The sequence below is a fragment of the Chiloscyllium plagiosum genome, unplaced genomic scaffold, assembly GCF_037043375.1.
Source record: "Chiloscyllium plagiosum isolate Xiang-an unplaced genomic scaffold, Cpla_swu_hap1 HiC_scaffold_28, whole genome shotgun sequence".
Classification (NCBI taxonomy): domain Eukaryota; kingdom Metazoa; phylum Chordata; class Chondrichthyes; order Orectolobiformes; family Hemiscylliidae; genus Chiloscyllium; species Chiloscyllium plagiosum.
Genome location: NW_028270166.1, coordinates 7,428,231 through 7,443,580, shown reverse-complemented (window position 1 = coordinate 7,443,580; position 15,350 = coordinate 7,428,231).

The window sequence follows — 15,350 nt, the reverse complement described above, 5'->3', positions numbered from 1 at the left end:
CCCCATCATCTCCCAGACCATACAGAACCTCATCACCTCAGGAGATCTCCCACCCACAGCTTCCAACCTCATAGTCCGGGAACCCCGCACTGCCCGGTTCTACCTCCTTCCCAAGATCCACAAGCCTGACCACCCTGGCCGACCGATTGGCTCAGCATGCTCCTGCCCCACTGAACTTATCTCTACCTACCTCGACACTGTCCTATCCCCCCTAGTCCAGGAACTCCCCACATACGTTCGAGACACCACCCACGCCCTCCACCTCCTCCAAGACTTCCGTTTCCCCAGCCCTCAACGCCTCATCTTCACCATGGATATCCAATCCCTCTACACCTCCATCCGCCATGACCAGGGCCTCCAAGCCCTCCGTTTTTTCCTCTCCAGACATCCCCAACAGTACCCTTCTACCGACACTCTGATTCGTTTGGCCGAACTGGTCCTCACCCTTAATAATTTCTCCTTCGAATCCTCCCACTTCCTCCAGACCAAAGGGGTAGCCATGGGCACACGTATGGGCCCCAGCTATGCCTGCCTCTTTGTTGGCTATGTAGAACAGTTGATCTTTCGTAATTACACCGGCACCACTCCCCACCTCTTCCTCCGCTACATTGATGACTGCATTGGCGCCACCTCGTGCTCCCGCGAGGAGGTTGAGCAATTCATCAACTTCACCAACACATTCTACCCTGACCTTAAATTTACCTGGACCATCTCTGACACCTCCCTCCCCTTCCTGGACCTCTCCATCTCCATTAATGACGACCGACTTGACACTGACATTTTTTTACAAAACCACCTACTCCCGCAGCTACCTGGATTACAGCTCTTCCCACCCTACCTCTTGCAAAAGTGCCATCCCGTATTCCCAATTCCACCACCTCCGCCGTATCTGCTCCCAGGAGGACCAGTTCCACCATAGAACACACCAGATGGCCTCCTTCTTTCGAGACCACAATTTCCCTTGCCACGTGGTTAAAGATGCCCTCCAACGCATCTCATCCACATCCCACACATCCGCCCTCAGACCCCACCCCTCCAACCGTAACAAGGACAGAACGCCCCTGGTGCTCACCTTCCACCCTACCAACCTTTGCATAAACCAAATTATCCACCGACATTTCTGCCACCTCCAAAAAGACCCCACCACCAGGGATATATTTCCCTCCCCAACCCTTTCCGCCTTCCGCAAAGACCGTTCCCTCCGTGACTACCTGGTCAGGTCCACGCCCCCCGACAACCCACCCTCCCATCCTGGCACTTTCCCCTGCCACCGCAGGAACTGTAAAACCTGTGCCCACACCTCCTCCCTCACCTCCATCCAAGGCCCTAAAGGAGCCTTCCACATCCATCAAAGTTTTACCTGCACATCCACTAATATCATTTATTGTATCCGTTGCTCCCGATGCAGTCTCCTCTACATTGGGGAGACTGGGCGCCTCCTAGCAGAGCGCTTTAGGGAACATCTCCGGGACACCCGCACCAATCAACCACACCGCCCTGTGGCCCAACATTTCAACTCCCCCTCCCACTCTGCCGAGGACACGGAAGTCCTGGGCCTCCTTCACCGCCGCTCCCTCACCGCCAGACGCCTGGAGGAAGAACGTCTCATCTTCCGCCTCGGAACACGTCAACCCCAGGGCATCAATGTGGACTTCAACAGCTTCCTCATTTCCCCTTCCCCCACCTCACCCTAGTTCCAAACTTCCAGCTCAGCACTGTTCCCAGGACTTGTCCGGACTTGTCCTACCTGCCTATCTCCTTTTCAACACTCTCCTCCCTGACCTATCACCTTCATCCCCTCCCCCACTCACCCATTGTACTCTATGCTACTTTCTCCCCACCCCCACTCTCCTCTAGCTTATCTCCCCACGCTTCATGCTCATTGCCTTTATTCCTGATTAAGGGCTTTTGCCCGAAACGTCGATTTCGCTGCTCCTCAGATGCTGCCTGAACTGCTGTGCTCTTCCAGCACCACTATTGACTCCAGCATCTGCAGTCAATGTTTTTACCTGTATGGGTTTGTCCCTATGTGTATCTGACTGTGTGTGGGTTTGTCCCTATGTGTATATGACTGTGTGTGGGTTTGTCCCTATGTGTATCTGACTGTGTGTGGGTGTGTGCCTATGTGTATCTGACTGTTTGGGTTTGTGCCGAAGCGTATACAACTGTGTGGGTGTGTGCCTATGTGTATCTGACTGTGTGGGTATGTGCCTATGTGTATCTGACTGTGTGGGTATGTGCCTATGTGTATCTGACTGTGTGTGGGTGTGTGTGTGCCTATGTCTATCTGACTGTGTGGGTGTGTGTGCCCACGTGTATATGACTGTGTGTGGGTGTGTTTTCCTATGTGTATATGACTGTGTGTGGGGGTTTGTGCCTATGTGTATCTGACTGTGTGTGGGGGAGGGTGCCTATGTGTATATGACAGTGTGGGTATGTGCCTATGTGTATCTGACTGTCAGTGGGTTTGTGCCTATGTGTATATGACTGTGTGTGGGTTTGTGCCTATATGTATCTGACTTTGTGTGTGTGTGTGTGTGTGTGCCTATGTGTATATGACTGTGTGGGTGTGTGCCCATGTGTATATGGCTGTGGGTGTGTGCCCACGTGTATCTTTGAGTGTGTGCGTGTCCGCTTATGTGTATATGACTGTATGGGTATGTGCCTATGTGTATCTGACTGTGTGTGGGGGTGTGCCAATGGGTATATGACTGTGTGTGATGGTATGCCTATGAGTATATGACTGTGTGGGTATGTGCATATGTGTATCTGATTGTGTGGGTGTGTGCCTATGGGTATATGACTGTGTGTGGGTGTGTGCCTATGGGTATATGACTGTGTGTGTGTGGTGTGCCTATGGGGATATGACTGTGTGTGGGTTTATGCCTATGTGTATATGACTGTATGGGTGTGTGCCAATGTGTATCTGACTGTGTGGGTTTGTGCCTATGTGTATATGACTGTGTGTGGGTGTGTGTGTGCCGGTGTATCTAACTGTGTATGGGTTTATGCCTATATGTATCTGACTGTGTGTGGGTGTGTGCCTATGTGTATATGACCGTGTGTGGGTGTGTGCCTATGTGTATATGACTGTGTGTGTGTGTGTGCCTATGTGTATCTAACTGTGTGTGGTTGTGTGCCTATGTGTATATGACTGTGTGTGGGTGTGTGCCTATGTGTATCTAACTGTGTGTGGGTGTGTGCCTATGTGTATCTAACTGTGTGTGGGAGTGTGCCTATGTGTATCTGACTGTGTGTGGGAGTGTACGTATGTGTATATGACCGTGTGTGGGTACGTGCCTATGTGTATCTGACTGTGTGTGGGTGTGTGCCTATGTGTATCTGACTGTGTGTGGGAGTGTACGTATGTGTATATGACCGTGTGTGGGTACGTGCCTATGTGTATCTGACTGTGTGTGGGTACGTGCCTATGTGTATCTGACTGTGTGTGGGTTTGTGCCTATGTGTATCTGACTGTGTGTGGGTACGTGCCTATGTGTATATGACTGTGTGTGGGTGTGTGCCTATGTGTATCTGACTGTGTGTATATGACCGTGTGTGGGTACGTGCCTATGTGTATCTGACTGTGTGTGGGTACGTGCCTTTGTGTATCTGACTGTGTGTGGGTTCGTGCCTATGTGTATCTGACTGTGTGTGGGTACGTGCCTTTGTGTATCTGACTGTGTGTGGGTGTGTGCCTATGTGTATCTAACTGTGTGTGGGTTCGTGCCTGTCTGTATCTGACTGTGTGTGGGTGTGTGCCTATGTGTATATGACTGTGTGTGGGTGTGTGCCTATGTGTATCTGACTGTGTGTGGGTGTGTGCCTATGTGTATCTGACTGTGTGTGGGTACGTGCCTTTGTGTATCTGACTGTGTGTGGGTGTGTGCCTATGTGTATCTAACTGTGTGTGGGTTCGTGCCTGTGTGTATCTGACTGTGTGTGGGTGTGTGCCTATGTGTATATGACTGTGTGTGGGTGTGTGCCTATGTGTATCTAACTGTGTGTGGGTGTGTGCCTATGTGTATCTAACTGTGTGTGGGAGTGTGCCTATGTGTATATGACCGTGTGTGGGTACGTGCCTATGTGTATCTGACTGTGTGTGGGTACGTGCCTTTGTGTATCTGACTGTGTGTGGGTGTGTGTCTATGTGTATCTAACTGTGTGTGGGTGTGTGCCTATGTGTATATGACCGTGTGTGGGTACGTGCCTATGTGTATCTGACTGTGTGTGGGTACGTGCCTTTGTGTATCTGACTGTGTGTGGGTGTGTGTCTATGTGTATATGACTTTGTGTGTATGTGCCTATGTGTATCTGACTGTGTGTGGGTTTGTGCCTATGTGTATATGACCGTGTGTGGGTACATGCCTATGTGTATATGACTGTGTGGGTGTGTGTGCCTACGTGTATTTAACTGTGTGTGGGTGTGTGCCTATGTGTATCTGACTGTGTGTGGGTACATGCCTATGTGTATATGACTGTGTGGGTGTGTGTGCCTATGTGTATCTGACTGTGTGTGGGAGTGTGCCTATGTGTATATGACCGTGTGTGGGTACATGCCTATGTGTATATGACTGTGTGTGTGTGCCGATGTATATATGACTGTGTGTGTGTGTGTGTGCCGATGTATATCTGACTGTGTGTGGGTGTGTGCCTATGTATATCTGACTGTGTGTGGGTGTGTGCCTATGTGTATATGACTGTGTGTGGGTACGTGCCTATGTGTATCTGACTGTGTGTGGGTGTGTGCCTATGTGTATATGACTGTGTGTGGGTTTGTGCCTATGTGTATATGACTGTATATGGGTTTGTGCCTATGTGTATCTGACTGTGTGTCGGTGTGTGCCCACGTGTATATGACTGTGTGTGTGGGGGGGTGGGGGGTGCCTATGTGTGGGTGTGTGCCTATGTGTATCTGACTGTGTGTGGGTGTGTGCCCACGTGTATATGACTGTGTGTGGGGGTTTGTGCCTATGTGTATATGACCGTGTGTGGGTTTGTGCCTATGTGTATCTGACTGTGCCTATATGTATCTGACTGTGTGTGGGTGTGTGCCTATATGTATCTGACTGTGTGTGGGTTTGTCCCTATGTGTATCTGACTGTGTGTGGGTTTGTGCCTGTGTGTATCTGACTGTGTGTGGGTGTGTGCGTATGTATATCTGACTGTATATGGGTTTGTGCCTATGTGTATCTGACTGTGTGTCGGTGTGTGCCCACGTGTATATGACTGTGTGTGGGTTTGTGCCTATGTGTATATGACTATGGGTGGGTTTGTGCCTATGTGTATCTGACTGTGCCTATATGTATCTGACTGTGTGTGGGTGTGTGCCTATATGTATCTGACTGTGTGTGGGTTTGTCCCTATGTGTATCTGACTGTGTGTGGGTTTGTGCCTATGTGTATATGACTGTGTGTGGGTGTGTGCGTATGTATATCTGACTGTATATGGGTTTGTGCCTATGTGTATCTGACTGTGTGTCGGTGTGTGCCCACGTGTATATGACTGTGTGTGGGTTTGTGCCTATGTGTATATGACTATGGGTGGGTTTGTGCCTATGTGTATCTGACTGTGTGTGGTTGTGTGCCTATGTGTATCTGACTGTGTGTGGGAGTGTGCCTATGTGTGTCTGACTGTGTGTGGGTACGTGCCTATGTGTATCTGACCGTGTGTGGTTGTGTGCCTATGTGTATCTGACTGTGTGTGGGAGTGTGCCTATGTGTATCTGACTGTGTGTGGGTGTGTGCCTATGTGTATATGACTGTGTGTGGTTGTGTGCCTATGTGTATCTGACTGTGTGTGGGAGTGTGCCTATGTGTATCTGACTGTGTGTGGGTTTGTGCCTATGTGTATCTGACTGTGTGTGGTTGTGTGCCTATGTGTATCTGACTGTGTGTGGGTGTGTGCCCACGTGTATATGACTGTGTGCCTAGGTGTATATGACTATGTGTGGGTGTGTGCCTATGTGTATATGACTATGTGTGGGTGTGTGCCTATGTGTATATAACTGTATGGGTATGTGCCTATGTGTACAGGACTGTGTGGTTTTGTGCCTATGTGTCTATGACTGTGTGTGGGTTTGTGCCTATGTGTATCTGACTGTGTGGGTGTGTGCCTATGTGTATCTGACTGTGTGTGGGTGTGTGCCTATTTGTATATGACTGTGTGGGTGTGTGCCCACGTGTATATGACTGTGTGCCTCTGTGTATCTGACTGTGTGTGGGTGTGTGCCTATGTGTATATGACTGTGTGGGTGTGTGCTTAAAAATGTGTTGCTGGAAAAGCGGAGCAGGTTAGGCAGCATCAAAGGAACAGGAGAATCAACTTTTCGGGCATAAGCCCTTCTTCAGGAATGAGGAGGGTGTGCCAAGCAGGCTAAGATAAAAGGTAGGGAGGAGGGACTTGGGGGAGATGCGTTGGGAACACGATAGGTGGAAGGAGGTTAAGGTAAGGGTGATAGGTCGGAGAGGGGGTGGGGGCGGAGAGGTCGGGAAGAAGATTGCAGGTCAAGAAGACGGTGCTGAGTCTGAGGGTTGGGACTGAGAAAAGGTGGGGGGAGGGGAAATGAGAAAGCTGGAGAAATCTGCATTCATCTCTTGTGGTTGGAGGGTTCCTAGGTGGAAGATGAGGCGCTCTTCCTCCAGGCACCGTGTTGCCATGGTCTGGCGATGGAGGAGGCCAAGGACCTGCATGTCCTTGGCAGAGTGGGAGGGGGAGTTAAAGTGTTCAGCCACAGGGCGGTTGGGTTGGTTGGTCCGGGTGTCCCTGAGGTGTTCCCTGAAACATTCCGCAAGTAGGCAGCCTGTCTCCCCAATATAGAGGAGGCTAATCGGGTGCAGTAGATGCAGTAAATGATGTGTGTGGAGGTGCAGGTGAATTTCTGACGGATATGGAAGGATTCCTTGGGGCCTTGGAGGGACGTGAGGGAGGAGGTGTAGGCGCAAGTTTTGCACTTCTTGCGGATGCAGGGGAAGGTGCCGGGAGTGGAGGTTGGGTTGGTGGGGGGTGTGGATCTGACGAGGGAGTCGCGGAGGGAGTGGTCTTTCTGGAACGCTGATAGGGGTGGGAAGTGAAATATATCCTTGGTGGTGGGGTCCGTTTGGAGGTGGCAAAAATGACGAAGGATGATACGATGTATCTGGAGGTTGGTGGGGGGGTAGGTGAGGACCAGTGGGGTTCTGTCCTGGTGGCAATTGGAGGGACAGGGTTCAAGAGCGGAGGAGCGGGAATTGGAGGAGATGCGGTGGAGAGCATCGTCAACCACGTCTGAGGGGAAATTGCGGTCTTTGTAGAAGGAGGCCATCTGGGTTGTTCGTTATTGAAATTGGTCCTCCTGGGAGCAGATATGGTGGAGGCGAAGGAATTGGGAATATGTGATGGCGTTTTTACAGGGGGCAGGGTGTGAGGAGGTGTAGTCTAGGTAGCTGTGGGAGTCAGTCAGTTTATAGTAAATGTCCGTGTTGAGTCGGTCGTCCGAGAAGAAATGGAGAGGTCTAGGAAGGGGAGGGAGGAGTCTGAGACGGTCCAGGTAAATTTGAGGTCAGGGTGGAAGGTGTTAGTAAAGTGGATGAACTGTTCAACCTCCTCGTGGGAGCACGAGGCAGCGCCAATACAGTCATCGATGTAGCGGAGGAAAAGGTGGTGGGTGGTGCCAGTGTAGCTGCGGAAGATGGACTGTTCCACATATCCAACGAAGAGGTAGGCATAGCTGGGGCCCATGTGGGTGCCCATGGCTACTCCTTTGGTTTGGAGGAAGTGGGAGGATTGGAAAGAGAAGTTGTTCAGAGTGAGGACCAGTTCAGTCAGTCGAAGGAGGGTGTCAGAGGAAGGGTACTGGTTGGTACGGCGGAAAAGGAAGAAGCTTTGAGTCCTTCGTGATGGGGGATGGAGGTGTATAGGGACTGGATGTCCATGGTGAAGATAAGGCGTTGGAGGCCGGGGAAGCAAAAATCATGGAGGAGGTGGAGGGCGTGAGTGGTGTCCCGAACGTAGGTGGGGAGTTCTTGGACTAAGGGGGACAGGACGGTGTCAAGGTATGCAGAAATGAGTTCAGTGGGGCAGGAGCAGGCTGAGACAATGGGTCGGCCGGGGCAGTCACGTTTGTGGATTTTGGGTAGGAGGTAGAAACGGGCGGTGCGGGGTTATGGGACTATGAGGTTGGAGGCGGTGGATGGGTGATCCCCTGAGGTGATGAGGTTATGGATATGGTCTGGGAGATGATGGTTTGGTGGTGGGAGGTGGGGTCATGGTCAAGGGGGCAGTAGGAGGAGGTGTCCGCGAGCTGGCGTTTAGCCTCAGCGGTGTAAAGGTCGGTGCGCCAAACCACCACCGTGCCTCCCTTGTCTGCCGGTTTGATGGTGAGGTTGGGGTTGGAGCGGAGGGAGTGGAGGGCTGCACGTTGCAAGGGTGAGAGGTTGGAGTGGGTGAGAGGGGTGGACAGGTTGAGGTGGTCAATGTCACGGCGGCAGTTGGCTATGAAGAGATCGAGGGCGGGTAAGAGGCCAGCACGGGGTGTCCAGGTGGATGGGGTATGTTGGAGGCGGGAGAAGGGGTCGTCAGAGGGTGGGCGAGAATCCTGGTTGGAGAAGGAGGCACGGAGGCGAAGGCAGCGGAAGAAATGCTCGATGTCTCACCACATGTTGAGTTCGTTAATCCGGGAGCGTAGGGGGATGAAGGTGAGGCCTCTGCTGAGGACTGATCTTTCATCCTCAGAGAGGGGTAGGTCTGGAGGGATGGTGAAACTACGGATGGTGAAAAATGTGTGGGTGTGTGCCTTTGTGTATCTGACTGTGTGAGTGTGTGCCTATGTGTATCTGACTGTATGGGTATGTGCCCGTGTGTATATGACTGTGTGAGTGTGTGCCTATGTGTATCTGACTGTATGGGTATGTGCCCGTGTGTATATGACTGTGTGGGTGTGTGCCTATGTGTATCTGACTGTATGGGTATATGCCCGTGTGTATATGACTGTGCGGGTGTGTGCCTATGTGTATCTGACTGTATGGGTATATGCCCGTGTGTGTCTGACTGTGTGGGTGTGTGCCTATGTGTATATGACTGTTTGGGTATTTGCTGAAAATGTGTTGCTGGAAAAGCGCAGCAGGTCAAGCAGCATCCAAGGAGCAGGAGCATCGATGTTTCGGGCATGAGACCTTCTTCAGGAATGGGTATTTGCCCATGTGTATATGACTGTGTGGGTGTGTGTTTTTTACATTAGTTCACATAAATGAGTCTGTGCATATCATGTGCATTGTGTATATTTTGCCCATGTATGTGAAACTGTATATGAGGGTATAAACATTTGAGTGCGTGTTTGTATGAATGTGTATATATCAGTGTGGGTATATATCCTGTTTCTCGGTGTGTGTATCAATGCAGGCATCTCTATGAAGGAGAAAACATTCGGTCACGAAAGCATTGACTCGAAGAGTGTGTCTCTTGTGGCTAGACAGAGTGTTCTGCTCATGGTCAGTGAGTTACCAGGATAAACAGCATCAGCCTCCAGTGTTACTGGTCCATCAGCTTCAGGGGACGGGGGGAGGGGCGGGGATAGAAAGAAATATGATACTTCAAAACTACACAGAAATTGCTTGTAAATAGCTTTCATTATTTCCCCTGCAGTGATAGCCAGCAAATGACTTCTTGCTGACTTCAATTAAAGTCGCATCAGCTGGGCAGTTAACAGTGATGGTCTTTGAGACAGCCGTGGGGATTAGTGCTGAGCGGCAAGATGGGCAGATAAGAATGCCATTTAATCGACAAGCCTCAGGAAATGGACCCCGACATGTTTAAACCTTGAGCTTGCATATTGCAGGAGGCCAACAGAGTGTCTAAGATTTGCTGTCACTCTGCCAAGGCCAGTACAGTGAGCAATAGTGCTGCTTTATCACTTGCTAATTACAGATTTATTGCTAATTGCCCTTCCCCCCTTATTACCCTCACTGTTTCCAATCTTCCTCCTCGTTAACTCATTAAGGATGACACCCAGTGCCAGTACTGAGGGAGTGCTACACTCTCCGAGCTGCTGGCTTCTTAGAGGGATGTTAATCTGAGGCAGTGGTCCTAAATCCCATCGCTCCTCCTTATTTTCAAAATAATGTTGATCTTTGAAAAGCTCAGCAGGTCTGGCAGCATCTGTAGAAAGAAATCAGTTAATGTTTCAGGTCCAGTGACCCTCCCTCAGAACTGCAGGTGGCTAGGAAAATATCGGTTTATATGATAAGGGAGGGTGTCAGGAGTAAACGATAGGTGGGGATAGAGCCCAAAGAGAGAGAAGAACAGTTGGACAGACAAAGAAGTGGGTAATGATCTTGCTAGAAGGCTGAATAGCTGTTAGCGGGGACTGTTAGTGGCTTACCATAGGTAGCGTAGAATGGCAGATTTGAAAAGGGTGGCGCTGGCAAAGCACAACAGGTCAGGCAGCATCCGGGAAGCAGGAGAGTCGATGTTTCAGGCATAAGCCCTTCATCTATGTGGGAAATGTCTGTTGATCATAAAGGATAGCTACAGCACAGAGGAATTTCGGTGTCCTGCACGAATCATAAAAAGCTAGCATCCAAGTTGATCAGGTTTCAGAGAAGACAAATGGAGTGTTAGCCTTTACTTAAAAGGGAATGGAGTGAGTACAAAAGGAGGGAGGTTTTCCTAAAACTATACAAGGCATGAGTCAGATCACAACTGGAGCAGTTCTTGACCCATCATCGAAGGAAAGTTACGCCAGCATTAGAGACATGACAGACAAGGTTCACAAGACTGATACTTGGTCTGGCAGGTCTGTCTCATGAGGAGAGGCTGAGTAGGTTGAGCTTATGTTCATTGGAGTTTAGGAGACTGCCAGGTGACCTGAGTGGAACACACTGGATTCTTGGGGGTTTGACACGGGAGATGTGAAACGGTTGCTTCCATTTGTAGGATAGGCTAAGGCCAGATGGTGTACTCTCAGAGGAAGGGATTGAACACTTAAGGCGGAGATGACAAGGAATTCCTTCTCTGAGAGGAGAGTCAATCCGAGGAATTTTTTAATCCTATGAAGCTGTTGAGATTGGGTCATCAAATATATTCAAGACTGAGATGGACAGATTTTTAATCAGGTGGGGAATGAGGGGAATGATGGTAAAGGCAGGAAAGTGGAGTTGAGGATTATCAGGTCAGCCATGGTCTCATGGACTCGATGGGCTGAATGACCTACTTCCACTCCTTTGTTTTAGGATCTTATGGATGATGTGGAGGTGCCAGTGTTGACTGGGGTGGACGAGATCAGAAGTCACATGACACCCGGGTAGAGTCCAACAGGTTTATTTGAAATCACAAGTGTTTGGAGTGTTGTTCCTTTGTCAGGTGACACTTGAGCGTTCTGAAAGCTTGTGATTTCAAATAAATCTGTTGGACTATAACCTGGTGTCACATGACTTCTGACTGTGATATTTTAGCTGCATTGGATCAGATTGCAGTGGAGACAGTCTGCTGAGTACATGAAAATATTTACCGCTAATGTCTAGTCTGCTTCCGTCCAACTCTCCAAAAGTGTGCACAGACAGGATGGACCAAATGGCCTCCCATGAGTTTCCATGATTTTTAATTTTAAGATTTCAGCAGCAAAACAGCACATTGTTTGAGAGGGTGACAGGTGATGCTTTATATTATTGATGGTTTTCTGCTGAGCTCTGGCTGTTAGCTGCTGGAACAAAGAATCAAGGAACCTCACAAGGAGGCCACTGGTCACAGAGGGAGAATCACACTTTTATTTTTCATGTGTCCAAGAGACAACACAAAACATCAGCTATGAAAGTAAGCGACCCAATGAAATGCTGGCAGAGTTGCAATATTATTTGAAAGAAACACAACCTTGCATTTCTATTGCACCTTTTCACACCATCGCGATATCCAAAGTGCTTCAGAGTCAATAAAGATGCTTGTTAGTACAGAACTTAAACGTCACTAAAAAGAGACTAGAATTGAAGCTTTTCTTTCCTCACTCATGTCTCAAAAGATAATGGTTTCTACAGAATGAGAAGAGGGTGTTGGCTGGTTAGGGCAGAGTTGAAAATTGTGCTGCTGGAAAAGCACAGCAAGTCAGGCAGCAGCTGAGGAGCAGGAGAATCGATGCTTAAGCTCTTCATCACTTTTGACTCTGATCTCCAGCATCTGAAGTCCTCACTTTCTCTTGGGTCACAAATGGCATGGATAGTTTGTTTTTAAGGATAAGTGTTGACTCAGGACACTGTTGAATTGGAATGGCGAGGTTTCTGATGGGAACTGAAAACTCCTTCACTTTGCACTCTCCTGCAATGACGTCTGATTGCCCCCTTCCTTCTAGTCTGGTAGACATGGTACCAACAATTTTGGGAAGGACTTGAAAAGAACCTGAAAGTTACAAAATCAGAAAAAGGATTGTCTTCAGACTGAACATTTGAGAGAAAGCTATTGCTGTTTAAAGAGACAGAGTCAGAAAGTAGTCCATGTCTCATGAACCCGGTTGTATCTCTGTCTTGATCAGAGGTATCTAAGACATTACATGTATTTTATAGTCTTCCAGTTGGAAATTGATTGAGTTCCACATTAGAAACTGCTGGTAATAATCAGCTTGCAACTGGAGGTGGCCTTATTACATAGGTGGAGAATTGTGTGGGCGGAGAGAGCAGGAATAGCTGGTTTGTATCAAATTGGCAAGATGGGACTGGGGCATGTCTCCTAGAGTTCTGTCCCAGGTCTCAGCTTTTCACAACACTGGTTAATCATTTTGATTAAGCAAGATGTTTATATAAGTCTGCTCATGACAAAAGCAAACTAGTCAGTGCATTTCTCTGTAACTTACTCCAGTCAATGGGTGACTCTTGTAACACACTGGGATCAATGGTACGGAGGGATTGTATCATGATCAAAGACTAAACAGGTTGGGACTCTACTCACTGGAGTTCAGAAGAGTGAGAGGCGATCACATTGAAACATGCCTTAAGGGGCTTGACAGGATCAATGTCGAAAGTGTGGTGCTGGAAAAGCACAGCAGGTCAGGCGGCATCCAAGGAGCAGGAGAATCGACGTTGGCAGGGTCAACGCTGAGAGGACGTTTCCCTTCGTGAGAGAGTCTAGGACCAGAGGGTGTAGTCTCAGAATAAAGGGGCACCAATATAAGACTGAGGTGTGGAGGACGATCTTCTCTCAGAGGGTTGTGTATCTTTGGAACTCCTTGCCACAGAGAGCTGGGATGGGGGAGCGGGGTTTGGGTGCAGAGTCCTTGTGTATTTTTAAGACTGAGGGAGATAGATCCTTGATCAGTTGGGGAATTGAGGGTTACGGGGAGAGAGCAGGAATGTCAGATCAGCCATGATCCTATCAAGTGACGGAGCAAATCCGAGCAGTCCAACTGTTGGCTCCTGTTCTTATTTCTTATGGTTTTATAATCCAGATTTATGATCCAGACAGCGTGTTACTGTACAGAGTTACAGAGTAACTCACTCGGTACTCCGTGTTATTCTGTAATTCTGTACACTCCAATTGTCACACTCCAGACAAAGCATCCAGAGTGTGGACATGGATACCACCATTACACATGGGGACACCTCCCACCATGAACGTAACAAGTACTCATGTGACTTGGCCAATGTTGTCTATCTTATACGCTGCAGGCAAGGATGCCCTGAGGCATGGTACATTGGGGAAACCGAGCAGAGGCTACGGCAACGGATGAATGGGCACCGCACAACAATCAACAGACAGGAGGGTTCCCTCCCAGTTGGGGAACACTTCAGTGGTCCAGGACATTCGACCTCGGACCTTCGGGTGACCATCCTCCAAGGTGGACTTCGGGACAGGCAGCAGAGGAAAGTGGCTGAGCAGAGGCTGATATCTAAGTTCGGTACCCATAGGGAGGGCCTCAACCGGGACCTTGGGTTCATGTCACACTACAGGTGACCTCATTGCACTATACACACACACATGCACACTCTCTCTCTCTCACAGACTTAGACTCCTTTACACTCACACGCACCTTTACACTCTCTCTCACAGACACTCACAAACCCCCACCCCAGACACACACACATACACACACACACACATGCACACATTCACATATACGTTTGAGGGTGAATTTGTACTTGCAGAGTTTCATTGTACTTTGCTCAAAAACTGAATGAATCCATGTAAGACTCTTGTTAACTCATTTTTTTAGATTAGAATCAGTCTAAACATTATGGCACAGACAGGGAACACAGGGGGCTAACACCTTCAACATCTCAACATCTTATCTGGGCTGACACCAATTGTTACAGTTAACCTGAGAATGTAACTTTTTAAAAAGAATTTTGTGATTTACACATGAAAGAAGTGAAAGTATCATGGTCATTCTAACAGATGAAAGACTTTACAATCAAGGTTTTTTTCAATGTATAATTTCAGTTACATCACACTGTAAACTTTTGCTATAAATTCTGTGTCTTACAGTTGTGTCCACCACAACCACCTGATGAAGGAGCGTCGCTCCGAAAGCTAGTGTACTTCCAATTAAACCTGTTGGACTGTAACGTAGTGTTGTGTGATTTTTAACTTTGTATACCCCAATCCAACACCGGCCTCTCCAAATCCAGACAGAGCATTACTCTGTAACTCATTCCAGGCAGTGTATCACTCACTCGGTAACACACTCCAGACACACCATTACTTTGTAACACTTTCCAGACTCTGTAATACATTCAGATTCTGTTACAACCAATACCTGGAATGAGATTCCCAAATTTGTTATGATTTGAGATTGAATACCCTAGGCCATAAAGTTCCAAGGTGAGGAGTGGGGTGTACAGGCTCCCCTCAGTTATTCACCTAGCCCCCTGGTTGGTTGTGATGAAATTTAACTTGATCCCTTCCCAGACCCGAATGAACTAATGTTTTAAAAGGACTCCATTTAACCAGGCTTTCTTGATTTAATGAAAAGAGTGAGTTTATTATCTCGTAAATGTGAGAAGAAATAGTGACACAACACACAGCGACACAGATTAGAAATAAAAGGTAAATCCTAAGAAAAACAGTAAATCAAAAGAATCAGGCTCTGAATTATGCGTGAAGGGCAGATATGAAGACTTCTGTCTATTACTAGATAGTATCAACTGCATTGACATTGACAGATGAGCAGTCAATCATGAGATGCTTGGTTTTGAAGCTGATTGAAATTCCTTTGCCCTGGTGCCTTTGAGAGTGAGTGACTGGCAGCACTCAGAGAGAGAAATTTTTTTCCCTTTGTTTAACCTGCAGTGCAGGGGTGTTTAAGTGACTGTTATCAATTTTGTAGCTCTCGCAGCATTCTAGTCCTCCTGCTAAGACATCTGGCCAAGAACAGACACAGCCTGGTGTTACAG